General features: G+C 36.7%; 1 protein-coding gene and 1 long non-coding RNA gene across 2 annotated transcripts in view; one reads left to right on the top strand and one right to left on the bottom strand.

Annotated features, from left to right (window-relative positions):
* LOC310731566 (uncharacterized protein) overlaps window positions 1-13,206 on the top strand; it is a gene marked incomplete at its 3' end in the record, with an annotated part of 271,196 nt that overhangs the window by 66,946 nt on the left and 191,044 nt on the right. The window lies entirely within an intron of this gene.
* LOC310731166 lies at window positions 563-1,062 on the bottom strand. Its single transcript, XR_014535090.1, has 3 exons — window positions 962-1,062; window positions 777-866; window positions 563-656 (listed from the first exon to the last, which is right to left on the bottom strand). It is a non-coding gene; the product is annotated as an uncharacterized lncRNA (long non-coding RNA).

The raw sequence follows: 13,206 nt of genomic DNA, 5'->3' as shown, positions 1-13,206 counted from the left end.
AAAATTAGTGCTGTTAAAATTAATTTGAGTTAACGTGTTATTAACGTTTCAATTTTTATAGTATAAAGGACATTAACCCTTTATCAACCCAAACAGTACAAAACAGTTGTTAAGGTTTTTATGAGCCATTTACACTTTTGCATTTTCTTTGTTGAATCTGTATAATAACACACAATTTGACTTAATTTCAAAACACCATGAAAACTGTATTGTAAGGAAAATGCACAATAATCTGTATGCGCTCTGTAATACTGCATGTGTTATATGCTGTATAATAATGTTGGTTTTTATTCATATTGATGTTATTAAGAGGATGATTGGGACTGAAGGCAGATGATTGGGTGTGAAATGCACGACCCGCCACTGTAAAGAAACCATCAATAACACTGTGCAGATTTATTATGTATTTTATTTATCTATGTGCAAAAATATAAAAAAAAAAATCTATTATTGATTATTTAATGTAATAAATTTTTTGGTCTTTGTGTGCGAACAGAGAAAGCTGATCTGCTTTAGGCACTTGGTGACGGCTGGAGGAACGGGCTCTGTGAGGTCTTTTTTCCACGTCTCCAAAGCGTTCAAAGCGACTTTGGGGTTGCTGGGTGCCAGATCATGAGTGGCAAAAACCACTGCGAGCTGCACCTCCCACGGCAAATCTGCACACAAAATCCATCATAAAATTAGGACTTGCTGAAGCACTTTCCTGTTGATAGAGAACTAAAAATCAGAGAATAAAGATAGATAAAGGACTTGTTTATTTGATCCTTTAGTGATACCTTTTTGTCTCCCGAATTCAGCTACGCTTTTTGTTAGATCCTCAACTGATGCTGCCACGTTCTCCTTAAGGCCTTGTTGGCCAAGTCGCCCTGTTTGAGATGGACAAAGAACACGAGTGGAAAAACAGAAGAATCCTGAAATAATGTGAGATAATGCTCTAAAACAGGATTTACAGGAAACTTACCAAGTAGCCTGAAAATTGCTGCTACAGAGACGTTTCTGAACTTTGTTTCCTCTGTTTGTGTTTGTTTCAGCCAAGTATTCAAAATGAGCCAAACACTTTTTCTGATAAATAAAAAATTAGACGTGTTTTTGTGGCAGTAATAGAATACCATCAATTGTAAGTTTATGCAACAAGAATAGAAAATTTGCAGTGTTTGGGACACACACTGTCTCATATGAGTCTCACATTTGCCGGTTTAAATCTATTAAATGTTTAAAAAACTAGAAAGATGAGAATTAAACACATTGAAGCAGTTTCACATTCAGTACCGTATATAACATGGGAGACGGTCCAAATCCAGCCCAGTTGTGCACAGAGAAGGTCCAGGCTGAATACGTAGTCCCAGGCAGCAGGACAGAGATCATCACCATACCGACTGCTCTTCTGGAATGTTAGACTTTTGTCTTTCAGAAGAGCCTTCAGTGTGCTGGTGATGGCTCTGTAGGGGTCTCCAGGGGGATCCTGGCAGAAAATACATCTTTTCTTTAAAAACCAGATCAATTATTATAATTATTATAATATCAAACAATATTTACAATAATATGATCATAACTGAAAGGTCACAAGCAATCAGTGCAGTGATTGAAATACTTAGGTAGAGCTCTAACTGTGCATTCTGCTCTTTTTATAACCTCCATTTATTACTCTTATGTAAGGAGGAGTTCTAGAAAATGACCTCTAAATGACTCCAAGATTTTGAATACACATGCAAAATAGCACACAGCGTTACTAAAGGGTTTATGTATCAGACAGTAGCAGGGGTAAATAATGCTCTAGAATAGTACAAGAGTGTGTAATTTGAGGCACAAAGTTAGTTTGTTTATTCAGTAGTGAGCACAGTGTCACATGGTTCTATATCACTTCCTTTATTAGTATATTATGAAATACAGATTTATTAGCTTGCATGTTTATTGCACTGATCTGATCATTTTGTCAGAAACAGCAGCATTAACGCTGGAGTTAAGTGCAGTTTCTTTGCTGCTGGTTATCAGCGTTTACTCACACTAATCAAAAAAGACTAAAATAGTGATGTCCTGTAACACTTTCAGCTTGAATGTTGAAGTAAAAAATTTATATTTATGAATTAAATGATTTAATTTAACATGAATTTATAATGAATTTGATCCATAGATGACATGGACATTGGAAATTAAAAATAGATTAAGAATGCAGTAAAACACATAAAAAGTCCAGTTAAAAAAATTATGTTTAATGACTGTTCTGGTGACTGTTGTGATGAGAATCAGCTACTTACCATATCCCAGTGCAAAAATTTGCTGAGCAAGTAATAAATCTTTCTGTATGCCTGTTATGGGAGAAAACACTTGGCCATGCTGTCACCATGACCAATATCAGTTTTGGGGCTTCGGAAAAGTCTGCAGAGGAAACAAAATGATACCACAGACTTAAAATACACTTTATAGGAAGAAATACAAAACCAAAAAAAGAACACAACTGACTTCTTTATATCACTGTCCAGATAATTTTTAGTAAATATATAATGAAATGTTAATATAATCTCACCTTCTTTAAGAAATCTGTAGGCGAGGGCATGTGCTTTATGAGAGTCTCCTCTCTTTTGACACAAGCCCACATAAACCCTACAGAGAGACTGCAGGAGTTCATGTCCCATAGACTCTTTCTCCGCATTGATCTTCTCCAAAACCACTTTCAGAAACGTCTCTGCCAACGACTAAATGAGACAGAAGAAAAAAATCAACCAACTGAATCAAACATGTATTCAAGTCATGTATTTAAAACAAATATTAGGGAGTTAAGACTTGACTGTAGATTAGGTTTAGAAAAAGACTTTGCATAAACCAAAACCTGGAGTAAACATTTTACATGACAAATCATATCCACTGTTAAATTTCAGAACATCAGGACCAGTGAATTGTGGATTGACTTTTAAAAATGAGAAAACTCAAATCCACAGCTAAAGAATTGAATGCACACTAAATAAAATACATGCGTTTAAATTGAATGCACACTAAATAAAACAAAAGATAATAACTGACCTCGTTTACACAAAACCTGGAAATGACAGATTTTTCTTCATCTGTCAGAGAAGGAAATTCACATTTCCCTTTTTTTTTGTGTCTTTGTGAGGTGCAGCATCAAGTCGAGGCTTTTTAGCAGCACTGGGTGGTGGCATGTCTGATGCTGCTCTCTTTGCTCTAATATGAACAAAATGTGATCAATTCACATGACACAGACAATTCTACAGTATAGACAATACATTGGGAATGTGATATTACAGGAAAATAATCAGTATAAATAAAGTAAAAACAGTAATAGAAACTTACTTGTTTGTGTTGGTGTCCTGCATCTTCAAATTTTTTGTATACAAAGTGTGTTTTTTTAAATATTTCGAGAATTATCCACAAGCAGTCTTGATTGTCCTGTCGCCAGAAAAAGAGATTGTTTGTGTACTGGCTTCCATGGAAATGTGGCGTGGCTTTGTGGCGTGTTCGTTTGTTTTGGTCTCTGTTGATTGGTGCGTAATGGAAAATTGCTGCACCAATGAGGGATGCGGACGCAACCAGCGGGGCGGCGCTTCTAGGATCAACACGCCGTCGCTGTAAAAGGGATGGGAAGATCGGATCATTTTAGTGACTCCGTTCTTTAAATCTCATTCAATTAAATCAACGTAATTTTTTTAAGTCATTTAGTTCTTTTACATAAACTACGGAGATTTTGGGATGCTTTGCTCACGCGCGTCCAGTAGAAAATGAACGAATGACTCTTAGAGACGAATGGTTCTTCTGAGTCACATTAAAGACTCGTTCAGAATCAAGGAATCGTTCATAACCGACTCATCACTACTCTGCATCATCAGTAATGAGCTCCGGGAGAAACTCCGTGTTCCAGGTGAAGACCCTCTGCCGGGATGGAGCGACTGTAAGACCCCTGTAACGGTGACTTTCTGGGCTTTATGGGTTTTATTCTTTTTGCAACACCGAGTCCCAACCTTTGAGAACCATTGAGCTAGGCTAACTAGCCGGCTAACTAATCTTAGCTTCAATAAGTTTCATCCTCAGGTTAAATATTCTACATTTAGTGAGTTATATATAAATTATAAATATCTTAATAACAATTAATTGAATGAATTCGTCTTTTGGCAAAAAACCTGGCTAGCACGAGGCTAATGATGACGTCTCCTACACTATTAGCCGAAATGTCCATTTCTGCTCACTGCAACATTTATAGAAATATAATCACTCTTTTCTTCTTTATTTTTTCTAATTTTTTGTCAAATTTATCAGCTTTTTTCCCAAGTCCACCTGTTTGAGGCATTTATTGGTCATTTATTGTGAAGTTTTGCAACTAACATTTATTTTGACAGTCAATTAATCTAATGATTTTTTTTATTAATTGAATAAAAATCAAAGTTTCATAATTAGATGTTTTGCCTATTATTACTGTATAAAACGCTAATTCAGGGTATTTATGTATAAAAATTTATTTTAAACAAATGCAAAAATCACTATTTGAGTTTAACAATCTTTAATTTAGACATTTTAAAGCTTATAGTAGCTGTTTGTTGACGAGTGCATGTGGGATTTCACCTTGAACACATTTACTCATGTTGGATTTCTTCTTTCTGTAAAAAACACAAAACAAAAAATCATTTTAATACGAAAGATGAAGCAATTTGTGTAAATCAACATTTGGATTTCTAAGTTGACAAACACTTAAAAAATCTATGTAAATTATAAAAAGATTTTTATGATATAAACATCTAGAATATATAATTAATTGAATTTTGTATAATAATGAAATGATATATGCATAAATTAAATATACAAACATTGAAAACAAGCATTTGAACGTAGTAAAGCCGCAGTAAATCATGTTTGAGAACAGATAAGTTACTGTTGTAGACAAATGCTATAAAAAGAGAATGAAACGGAGAAACGCAGCAAGTTAACAGAATTAATTAAATAAAAAAAGGAAAAATATGCATTGGTGTATAAATGCTGTTATTTGCTGCTTTTAGATTCAGTGTTTGTTCTCACCGTTTTAATTGAATCATCACGATGTCGTGATCGAGTCGATTATGCAACCTGATGCTCGCGAGTCACGACAGAACAGATCCAGTGCGACTGTCCAGGAGTTACAAACAAACAGTTTACACAAAAACACTTCATTAAACTACACCATTTTCACATGATGCGGATGACGGCATTCGCTCACAACCAATTTCATTATTGATTATTATCGATTCGATTAGTTGTTGCAGCTCTAATAATAAATAATAAACTCAGTATTTCAAAAAGAATAAAAACACATACAGTTTGGAAACTCACTGTTCCAGCAGTCGTACAGTCGCTCTATCGAACATTTTTCCACTATTGAACATCAGGTAGCTGGTAAGTAGTGTAAGTAGAATATAGTAGACCCTTTACTTTTTTACAGCTATAAAGTGTAAGCCATTAATATAAAGTGTGGGTTTGGTCATATGAGGGGATTTCAGTCAGCATCAGGGGTAATTCTTCTGGTGTCGGCATAAAGACTAACAGCAGTGTGTAAGAGCAGTGTCTCTGTTGTGTTACAGCTCCATCCAACACTTTAAGTCTCGTAAGGAGCGCGAGACTGAGAGGAACCACCACACCCAGGTCTTCATTAACAAGCAGAAGACCTTACTGAGACCAGAACACCAGGATAACCCTGTCCATCATAACATGCAAAGGATGAAGAATGTGCAGGTGAAGACTGTACCCTAAACATCTACCACCCCGTGCTGTCCACATTAAAATGATTTGATGCTGAAGTTCAATATTACAGTTAAAAGGATTACTGGCTGAAAAGGTTTAAGACCCTACTCTAGCTGGTTCCCTCAAGAGCATCCTGCTAGCAGTGATGATGATCTGAAAAAAACAAAATAAAGTGAAGTGTTAACAGCTGTGTGTGTCTTTGTGTTACAGACTCAGAATATGACTCCCTTCACACCAAGCCAGAAGGTAGAGCCAAATAAAAGAAATGCCCCAGCAGTAAACACAGTTCCTGCTGTAGAAGAGCTTACAACTGTGGATGAGTCCAGCTCCACCTCATGTTCCAGCTGTAGAACAGAGTCCAGCTCCACCTCAAGTTTCAGCTGTAGAACAGAGTCCAGCTCCACCTCAAGTTCCAGCTGTAGAACAGAGTCCAGCTCCACCTCATGTTCCAGATGTGCAGGATGTATCCATGGCTGCAGCACCTCAGAAACGCTTAACCATTTACATGTTGGAGTCTGCAGATTTTGAAATGCAGAACCAGATGGCACGTAGGTCTTACACACACACACACACACACACACACACACACACACACATGCAGTTTCAGTAACTCTCTCTCTCTCTCTCTCTCTCTCTCTCTCTCTGTTTGAGGCATTTATTGGTCATTTATTGTGAAGTTTTGCAACTAACATTTATTTTGACAGTCAATTAATCTAATGATTTTTTTTATTAATTGAATAAAAATCAAAGTTTCATAATTAGATGTTTTGCCTATTATTACTGTATAAAACGCTAATTCAGGGTATTTATGTATAAAAATTTATTTTAAACAAATGCAAAAATCACTATTTGAGTTTAACAATCTTTAATTTAGACATTTTAAAGCTTATAGTAGCTGTTTGTTGACGAGTGCATGTGGGATTTCACCTTGAACACATTTACTCATGTTGGATTTCTTCTTTCTGTAAAAAACACAAAACAAAAAATCATTTTAATACGAAAGATGAAGCAATTTGTGTAAATCAACATTTGGATTTCTAAGTTGACAAACACTTAAAAAATCTATGTAAATTATAAAAAGATTTTTATGATATAAACATCTAGAATATATAATTAATTGAATTTTGTATAATAATGAAATGATATATGCATAAATTAAATATACAAACATTGAAAACAAGCATTTGAACGTAGTAAAGCCGCAGTAAATCATGTTTGAGAACAGATAAGTTACTGTTGTAGACAAATGCTATAAAAAGAGAATGAAACGGAGAAACGCAGCAAGTTAACAGAATTAATTAAATAAAAAAAGGAAAAATATGCATTGGTGTATAAATGCTGTTATTTGCTGCTTTTAGATTCAGTGTTTGTTCTCACCGTTTTAATTGAATCATCACGATGTCGTGATCGAGTCGATTATGCAACCTGATGCTCGCGAGTCACGACAGAACAGATCCAGTGCGACTGTCCAGGAGTTACAAACAAACAGTTTACACAAAAACACTTCATTAAACTACACCATTTTCACATGATGCGGATGACGGCATTCGCTCACAACCAATTTCATTATTGATTATTATCGATTCGATTAGTTGTTGCAGCTCTAATAATAAATAATAAACTCAGTATTTCAAAAAGAATAAAAACACATACAGTTTGGAAACTCACTGTTCCAGCAGTCGTACAGTCGCTCTATCGAACATTTTTCCACTATTGAACATCAGGTAGCTGGTAAGTAGTGTAAGTAGAATATAGTAGACCCTTTACTTTTTTACAGCTATAAAGTGTAAGCCATTAATATAAAGTGTGGGTTTGGTCATATGAGGGGATTTCAGTCAGCATCAGGGGTAATTCTTCTGGTGTCGGCATAAAGACTAACAGCAGTGTGTAAGAGCAGTGTCTCTGTTGTGTTACAGCTCCATCCAACACTTTAAGTCTCGTAAGGAGCGCGAGACTGAGAGGAACCACCACACCCAGGTCTTCATTAACAAGCAGAAGACCTTACTGAGACCAGAACACCAGGATAACCCTGTCCATCATAACATGCAAAGGATGAAGAATGTGCAGGTGAAGACTGTACCCTAAACATCTACCACCCCGTGCTGTCCACATTAAAATGATTTGATGCTGAAGTTCAATATTACAGTTAAAAGGATTACTGGCTGAAAAGGTTTAAGACCCTACTCTAGCTGGTTCCCTCAAGAGCATCCTGCTAGCAGTGATGATGATCTGAAAAAAACAAAATAAAGTGAAGTGTTAACAGCTGTGTGTGTCTTTGTGTTACAGACTCAGAATATGACTCCCTTCACACCAAGCCAGAAGGTAGAGCCAAATAAAAGAAATGCCCCAGCAGTAAACACAGTTCCTGCTGTAGAAGAGCTTACAACTGTGGATGAGTCCAGCTCCACCTCATGTTCCAGCTGTAGAACAGAGTCCAGCTCCACCTCAAGTTTCAGCTGTAGAACAGAGTCCAGCTCCACCTCAAGTTCCAGCTGTAGAACAGAGTCCAGCTCCACCTCATGTTCCAGATGTGCAGGATGTATCCATGGCTGCAGCACCTCAGAAACGCTTAACCATTTACATGTTGGAGTCTGCAGATTTTGAAATGCAGAACCAGATGGCACGTAGGTCTTACACACACACACACACACACACACACACACACACACACATGCAGTTTCAGTAACTCTCTCTCTCTCTCTCTCTCTCTCTCTCTCTCTCTCTCTCTCTCTCTCTCTCTCTCTCTTTCTCTCTGCAGATGATCACCTGTTGCCTCTGGTAGAGAAAATCCACCCAGCTGAAGCGAATAAAATGTAATGATTGGGAGTGAAAACAACTTTGAAATTATTAACAGATTTCAGATCTTGATCTTCTGCGAGCCGAGGTAAGCAATACCTGCACTAATTGGCTACATTTTACATCAATTATTTTGTTTCCATAATGCTACTGGCTGGAAATAAAAGGTGTAAAATGATAGGTGGTGCAGAACGTCACGACACCTGCCTATAGAGTGTAGACTAAAGTCCAAGTTTACGCCTCATCTACCTTTTTTTTTTTTTTTTTTTTTTTTTTTATAATAGGTTGTCTTATTTGTTTTGTAACACTATATTCTACTAGCCATATTTAGGTTTTTTTACCACCATGATGGTGTTTTTTATGCGAAAGTTATTCCGAAACATATACCAACAATACAGGCAGCGAAGTACTGTGACGTAACAAAAGAATAACTGTCTTAATTACAACACTATTGTTTGGTTGGAGCAAAAATGCTTTACAGCATGTTGTTCAGTGGAGCCTTATCGTTCCTAATAAACTGGGATTATCAGCAGTGGATGCATTTGTGACTCGTTATTACAATAATTGTGTAAGTACTGCATTTTTGTATGCATGTTGTTTGTGTGTACTGCTTTGCACAGATTCAGCAAATACATTCGTTATACGTTTTTCATTGAAATACAGTGATCTAAAATCAATGCTTGAGGCTTAGACCTTTAGAATGATTTATAGTTAACCATGGTTACACTTGTCTCTTTTTATTAAATCTATTGTTAAACATTAACACCTCCGAACAATGGGATATCAGTCGCGCTGGCGCTGCGCTGAAGGCTGAGGGGTTGGACATTGCAAAAGTTGGACATTGGAAAGCAAACAATATTCACTACATGCACAACTTTGAATCTCTGTTCCTGTGTCTTTTACAAAATGCAATTCCAGAATTATGTATTTGATGTCAGCAGCACAATCTCTTTTTTTTTAAGTCAGTGCCTAGTTTTAAGAATGATCTGCTCCAAATCATCACTAATTAGCTAATAAGGTGAATTTATTTCTTTTTTTGTCACTCGGTTAAGATCAGATGTTATGTAGGACATTCAGAGCCTTCCTTCAGAATTATTTGGGAAGTGCAGTATTCAGGTGACGCTATAATCTTACATGACGATTTTTTAATGAGATTTATTCTAATGCCCAAGTGGTGTAGGTGTTGGTTTTAAAATCTAACAAGGTTTCTGTGTGCAGCATTAAAGACTTCTTACCATGTGTCGACTCCAGACTGTCAATAGTGCAGTTGCTGTTGCTTCTTCTGCTGAGTTCATTATTGTAAATATGTTTAGGGCTTAAATGGGGCAGAGATCTGCTGCTACGATGGCCAAGAGGTTCAGACGTTGGACGTGAAATCCAAATTGGTTTCCCTGTTTCAGCGCAATGTGAAGGGTGCTTGCAAAAACTGATTTGTGTCTCATGATATTTTGACTGAAGGCTTTAGCATGTGATGTCACGAGATCACACGTAGCTTCCCCCTCACTGCACCTGTACTGTTTGCTGGTCAGACTGCTACATTAGCAGACTCAGCAAAACACCTATTTGTTTGCCATTGTTCTTTGCAATGGGTCCGATTCTCTGTGTTTGGGTGCTCGGACGTTCTAGAGGAGATCATCATGTGGCATGCAGTGACAGAAGATATTTTCTACTGTGAATTGACACGCTCCTAGCAAACATCGAGATGCATGAAGTTGCTTCATAATTATTGATTAATTGTTTTTGTTTATTTGTTTTGTTTTAGAAACAAAAATGTACATTTCTGCCATTGGCAGACACCCTTATCAAAAGAACACATCCTGGTAGTTGGTAAATAGGTCATGAGCTAAGAGCACAATCAGTCAACTCTACACTACAACTCTTTTTTAATAAGAAAAGCAAATATTTATTTTTTATTTTACACACAGGTGGTATTAAGGAGATGTCGAGAAGATTCGTTCTGCCCAAAGAGAGCCCATTGGACCTTTCCTGTAAAACAAAATACAGATAAATATTAAATAAAACAATAAATATGACCTTTAACTGCAATAAATACTACATATTTTTCCTTAACTGTTTATGTAATTATTTTACATTATTTCTTTTGCATATAATATTGTTAGCAAAGCCATCTCTATTATTGCAAAGCTAGGTACCAATGTAATACCGATCACATAAACTGGACATCTTTATTTTACACTAACTGACTTCACTTAATTTAGGTCTTTACTATTTGTCCTTACTGACCTTGCCTCCTGAACCAGTGATGTCCGAGGATCTGATTGAGGGTTGGTCGGCTATTAGGGTCTCTTTGCAGGCACCACTCAATGAAATCTTGGGAAGCTGTGTGTGTGCAGTAATGTATATTGTTTAAAATGTCCATTTGGTAACCAGAAAATCTAATTCATATGATAATTATTATAGTTAAACCTATTTCACGGTATAGTTTTTTTTTTTCAGATTTTTGTACAGGATTAAATGCAAATAATCTTCACACCTTTGGACAACTCATCAGGGATGAACAGGTGGCCTTCAACAATTTCTTTTTCTCCATCAAAGGGCTGCATTCTACACAATAATATGTATGAGAGCACGCCCAGACCCCAGACGGTGAAAGGTTCCGCCTCGTATTCTTTATCAACATAACATTCAGGTGGGATGTAAATGTCAGTGCCTGTGTGAAAGACAGAAAGAATATCATCAGTGAGATTACAAGATCTGATAATGCAGCACCAAATCTGTTCATCTTTGAGGTGTAATTACCAGCATGTTCAGTGTATGTGGTGTCCTTATGTAGGACGCCCAAGCCGAAATCAATCAGCTTGACTTGATGAGTCAGAGGGTTCAAGAGAACATTTTCAGCTTTGATGTCTCGATGAAACACACCTCGATTACGGCAGTGACATGCGGCAAGAACAATTTGCTGCACAATAAATATAATTTCAGTTTCAGTCATTATGTTATTCGTCAAAAAGTCGAAAAGGTCAACACAGGGGTCGGGCCGCTCCAGGACCAAGATGATGACGTCAGGTGTCTCAAACCATTCTAGCAGCTGTATTACGAATGGACAATGAGGCGGCTTGCACACGAGTTCTAATAATGCCACCTCAACAGGCAGGCTGCGTGCGTCACCGGCCTAAAAACAGAGTGGAAATTATTACAGTAGTACTGGATTGGGCAAAAATTCAGAATAAAGCTGATCAAAATGTGAAATAAATAAAAACCATAACAGCCATCCAATGATGATTTAAATCATAAACCCCTAGACTTTTGTCACGTTCACAAAAGTACAAAAAAAAATTAAGTTCACTTACAATGGTGATGTATTGATGATTATTTATTTTGTTCATGATTTTCAGGGCCACCTGCAAAAAGAGAAAATTAAGTTGAAGTCATTGCTCCCATAGAACTTCATTTCAGTTACCAAGAGTAACTCACCAATGAGATAACAAACGTCTGTCTATATAAACTTGGATATAAACATAGGACTTGATTTCCATAAATGAATATAAAAAAGCATCAAACCTATTTTTTTTTCATTCATTGCCAGTTAAATGTATTTGTGCCGATATTCACCTTTTTACCATCTGATATTCGAACCCCTGCGTAGACGCAACCAAAGCTTCCATACCCAAGCAGCTCTCCCAGGATGTAGTGATCATAAATGTCTGGTAAACAAAACATACAAATAACCGGTGAAACTCATTTTCAGAGATCCAGCTCTGTGATACTTTGGCAGGTAACAGCTGTAATGAGTCCAGAATGTTATAGCAGGGTAGGATCCTGTTTTCTTTCTCATACCTCTCTTTTCTGTCTTGTTGTTCTCTGAGCCTCCTTTTTTGGCCGTCTCCTTGGGCTGGAGCACGGTCACTTCAAGAGGACCATCTACCTGCTCTCTCTTTCCAGTCTTCACCACCTTCACCTCTGTTTCTGGTCTCCTCAGCTTCTTTTTGGTCTGGAGCTGAGGTTGTTCATGAGCTTCATGTGTCATTTTTCTCTTTAGTGGCTTGTACTGTTTTTCATTAAAGTGTTGTCCTGTTTAAAAAATAGTCCATAAATTACTGATATGACAGGATATCGTAAATCTTTTATCCACATTGGAAGTCTTCCACTTTTGTCACTTAATACAAAAACCTCACGGGTCAGAAACCACCCTCTATTTCTATTTGTGTAAAAGTGATATTTCTAACATTGAATAACATTCCTACTACACAGTACATTTAAAGAAACAGAGTAGCATGGAGACGGATAATCCGCTGTGGCGACCACTAATGGGAGCAGCCGAAAGAAGAAAAAGAAGTAATATCGTACTCATCTTTTCACTACAGTTAGTTTCATTACACTGACTAATTGTAGTGGAAAGGTGAGTTTTTAATTCTTTCTTGTTTTCTTCTTCCTTCTTCTCCTTCAAATAGGCAAGAAATGAATATCTAAATTCCGAGACATGATGTTTGTGTACAGGTCTCTATGACAACGGCAGTTTTTTTCTTTTAAGTGTTTCAGGATTCAATGTTCACTACACAACACTGTCCATATCATCTATATAACATGTTTGCACATATTTAATGTTTAATGCATGAAAATAATATTGAATGTAATATAAAAATGTTATGTTATATGTATTAAACTTGGTATTTGCATCACATTATTGTGCGGGACGCTTTAAAAGACTGATCACTTCGTGTAGAAATAGGG

Source organism: Silurus aristotelis, assembly GCF_946808225.1.
Source record: "Silurus aristotelis genome assembly, chromosome: 9".
NCBI lineage: Eukaryota > Metazoa > Chordata > Actinopteri > Siluriformes > Siluridae > Silurus > Silurus aristotelis.
The sequence above is the reverse complement of the archived record's forward strand: the minus strand, read 5'-3'. Positions and strand labels throughout refer to the sequence as shown.